Here is a 3,884-nt window from a genome sequence, read left to right as displayed (position 1 = left end):
GAAAGAAAGAAAGAAAGAGAGAAAGAAAGAAAGCAGGCAGGCAGGCAGGCAGGCAGGCAGGCAGGCAAGCAAGCAAGCAGGCAGGCATGAAGACCCGGGTTTAGATCCCCAACACCCATATACAATGCCAAGCATGTTGGTTCCCACCTATAATCGTAGAGCTGGGGAGTTGGAAACACGGATATTTCAAGGACTTGCAAATCAGTGAGCTCTAAGTTCAGTGACAGACCATGTCTAAAGAAAATAAGGTGGATGAATGATTGAGGAAGACACCTGATATTCACTTCTCATCTCTATATGAACATGCACACACAGGCATACACACCACACACATACAAACACACATATATGCATGAAAGCACACCACATCCATACACACATAAAATCTATGGTCCCACAAATATAGAATTTACAATAAGAAGCCTGAAAATGTGAAAAATCTCTGAAGAAGAGATGAATGGTTCTGTGAAAGTAAGATCACATTCCCTCACATTGCTGTACAATGTGCTTGTGCAGAAAGTTATGTTTGCTAAAGTTATACGTATACCATTATTTTAAATCCTCTGATTCTAATGATTCTTCTTCTTCCCTTAATTAGCCTTTCATGAATAAAGTGTTAGCAATAGGGCCTCAAATACCTCTAAGTGCATTTGGATGATCCATTCCCCATCACCATCAAAAATTGCATGATACCTAAGGAGGAAAAGGCATTTTCCTTGTAGTACAGAAAGAGTGATGTCTATCTCCTCTATCTCTATCTCTATCTCTATCTCTATCTCTATCTCTATCTCTATCTCTATCTCTATCTCTATCTCTATCTCTATCTCTATCTCTATCTCTATCTCATCTATCTATATCTATCCTCTTCTGCTCTATAGCCTATGTTAGGAAGACTAAAATCACCCACAAACCATTTTTTTTCTGCAACTTGGAATGTAACAGAAATATATATCATATGTATGTCACATATATGTATGTTACACATATATACATACATATATGTGTGCATAATGCCATAAATTATATTCTAATGTAAGTTTATAATATAGGATTTTATTTAACTTCTCATGTTTATTTTTTGATGATCAAACCTCTTAGAATTGAAATGGAGACTTCTGCTGACTATTGGCTTCACTCTACCCTGAAGTGCAGGGCTTTGCTCTACAGCTTTCAAAACTAGTGATCTTCCAACATCTGCACAGTCATTTCTAGTAGCTCTCCATTTGCTACTTCACAAGGTCACTTATTTAACTATTAATGGACAAAATTGTGACTTCTTGAAATTCTGCATTTTACTGACCTCCATTTTCTGAGCCTTTAACTCTAGAAAAACTGAGTTGTTTTTTTTTTTTTTTGTTTTTTTTTTTTTTTTTTTTTTTTAATATGGCACGCTTCATGAGTTGAATGTCATCCTTGCACAGGGGCCTTGCTAATCTTCTCTGTATCATTCCAATTTTAGTGTATGTGCTGCCAAAGCAAGCACAAAACTGAATAATTTTAATCTAGAGTTCTCTGCTACTCTACAAATGCATATCAAAAGGATTAAATGCTTTCTAATTGAGGCTTTTTAAATGTTCTCTTCCTTTTAGGTTTTCAAAGTTTACTCAATTTGTTCTTATATCGCTTAAATGGATTCTTTATCTGTTGTAAGAGACACTCCTTAAATCTTGAATTGTGAAAAACTATAATTCCCTTATCTACATAGATGTTTGATGTGATCACCTGATGTGTATGAGCAACCTGAGAAAGAAGGTTAGAATCAGCCAGAAGTCATTCCTTCCTGTGATTTGGAGTATGATAGAACCATCAGCAAAAAGTGCTCATGAAAGTCAACCCTTGCTTCTTGGATTTTGCTTTCTGGAAAACAAATTTAGTAGATATAAATGTAAAGATAAGCAACAATAAGGAAGATGATTTTGATGTAAAAATTCCAAATGAATACTTCAGTCCATACTTCATATAAATTAGACATTTGAGTCACTGTCTCACTGTATTTATAGCCCATTCTTCCCTAAAGCTCAATGCAAAACATATAGCTCTCACCTTAAAGAGAATAATATATAGTTTATTCTGAAGCAAAATATAAGTTACCACATCCTGGGAACACAGATTTAGGTTACCCTAAATTCCATGTTCCAATGTTCATGAAGCTTTTGTACTTACAGAACAAAGCCAGTCATAAATCAGGACACTTTTCAAATACAGTGGTGGAAACATCAGGTGGATTAAATAAAAGTGGAGCAATCTCTATTATAGGCCTCAGATGCTATCTGATGACATCCTTAGACTTTGGGTTGGTGGAAATTAGTGATCTATTAGCACATTTGGAAAAGGTGTCACCTGGTCATTTGATAGTCATATGGATGTTAGGACAAACCCAGAGGTAGACAATAGATGGCTCTTAAGTGGACTAAAGATAACCCAAGATTATTTGGCTTTTAATCTGTAACATTCCATCTCTCCACAATCACAGAAGGTCTAACCATCTAAACCAGCCTTGTAGGTTCAGGTGCTTCTCAGGAACTTTATTTACCATCACTATTTTTCTTAAGCTGCATAGTGATACTTATAGACATTCCTCTGCTTATGTCTCCAAGTGTACCACTATGCCCAGCTCCAAACTGGATTTCAAAGTGCATGTAATTCTATTGGAGGAAATATTTGTTTAACGCATGTTATAAGTATGCTAATGTGGGGGTGCGTGTGTGTGTAACATGTGTGAGGGTGTGCATGTGTTTGCAAGAGTGTGTGGAGGCCAAAAGTTAATATTCATGTCTCCCTTGATCACTCTCCACCTTATTTACTGAAGCAGAGTCTCCCACTCAAACCCAAAGCTCACTGATTCATCTCATCTACTTAGCCAGCTTGCCCCAAGGATCCTCTATCCCCTCCTCCCAAGTGCTGGTGTTGTAGATCGGTAACATACCCACATGGCATTTATGTGACTTCTGGGGATCCAAAACTCAGGTCCTCATGGTTGTGCTGCTATCTCCCCACCACCAAATGAAATATTTTGAAATAAAACTATGGCTTTTCATAGGCCAAAGAAGTATTATCAAAACCCATGCTTGTATTTGTGGCACAGATTACAGTAATGATCCCATGGATGTATACAAATTCTTCAAGTTGTAATGTATGCATTAAATATATATATATATAGTTTTTATATGTCAATCACACCCCCATAAATGATTTTAAAATGAAAAACCAGTACTAATATTTGTGCTGATAAAAATATTCCTGATAGTGAAGGATTAAATATAAAGGAATCATTTGCTTGAAGCTATTGAGAATTGTTTTATATAGGGTATAAACCACATCTATGTCTTTAAGGTCTTCTAGGAGGAAGAAAGAAGTTTGTTAATGTTTATTAAATAAGGCATTAGTTTCCGTGTGTTGCCACCCACTGAGTTTTATGTCCCAACATTAAAGATGTGTTAGTTTTCATTTTCTATATAATAAATTGCCTATGATATAGTAGCTTAAAACACATACCATTCATGTGGGACAGGAATCCATGTGTGGCTTAACTGAGGTCTGTTTTCAATGTGGCACATACTCCTAAAGCCCATGTCAGCCAGGCTGAGTGCATATAATGAAGATGGATGTGATGTGATTGTTCCCAGAATTCCTAGTTCCTTTGCAGTTGCTTGGCCAAAAGGGAATGCTTTGTTATAGGCTGTCAACTGAGATTTGCTCTTGCCTCTTATGACTCTGTAGTTCCTTGACTCTTGATCTTCTCACAACACAGCAAGGGACTTCTTCTGAGTCAGCAGGCAAATCACTCTGAATTCTAAACTCTTTCAAAAATGTGCATGAAACTGGGTATGGTGGCACACAAGCCTGCAATCTCAGTATTGGGGAAACTGAGGTAGGTGTATCAC

General features: G+C 36.7%; 1 non-coding gene across 1 annotated transcript; it reads right to left on the bottom strand.

The window, feature by feature from the left end:
- Window positions 1-1,377: 1,377 nt before the first annotated feature.
- LOC123456841 lies at window positions 1,378-1,483 on the bottom strand. The gene has a single exon (XR_006634718.1). It is a non-coding gene; the product is annotated as a U6 spliceosomal RNA (small nuclear RNA).
- Between the last annotated feature and the right edge of the window lie 2,401 nt (window positions 1,484-3,884).

This window comes from Jaculus jaculus, chromosome X, assembly GCF_020740685.1.
Source record: "Jaculus jaculus isolate mJacJac1 chromosome X, mJacJac1.mat.Y.cur, whole genome shotgun sequence".
NCBI lineage: Eukaryota > Metazoa > Chordata > Mammalia > Rodentia > Dipodidae > Jaculus > Jaculus jaculus.
Note: the sequence above shows the minus strand (reverse complement) of the source record. Positions and strands in the feature narration are given on the sequence as shown.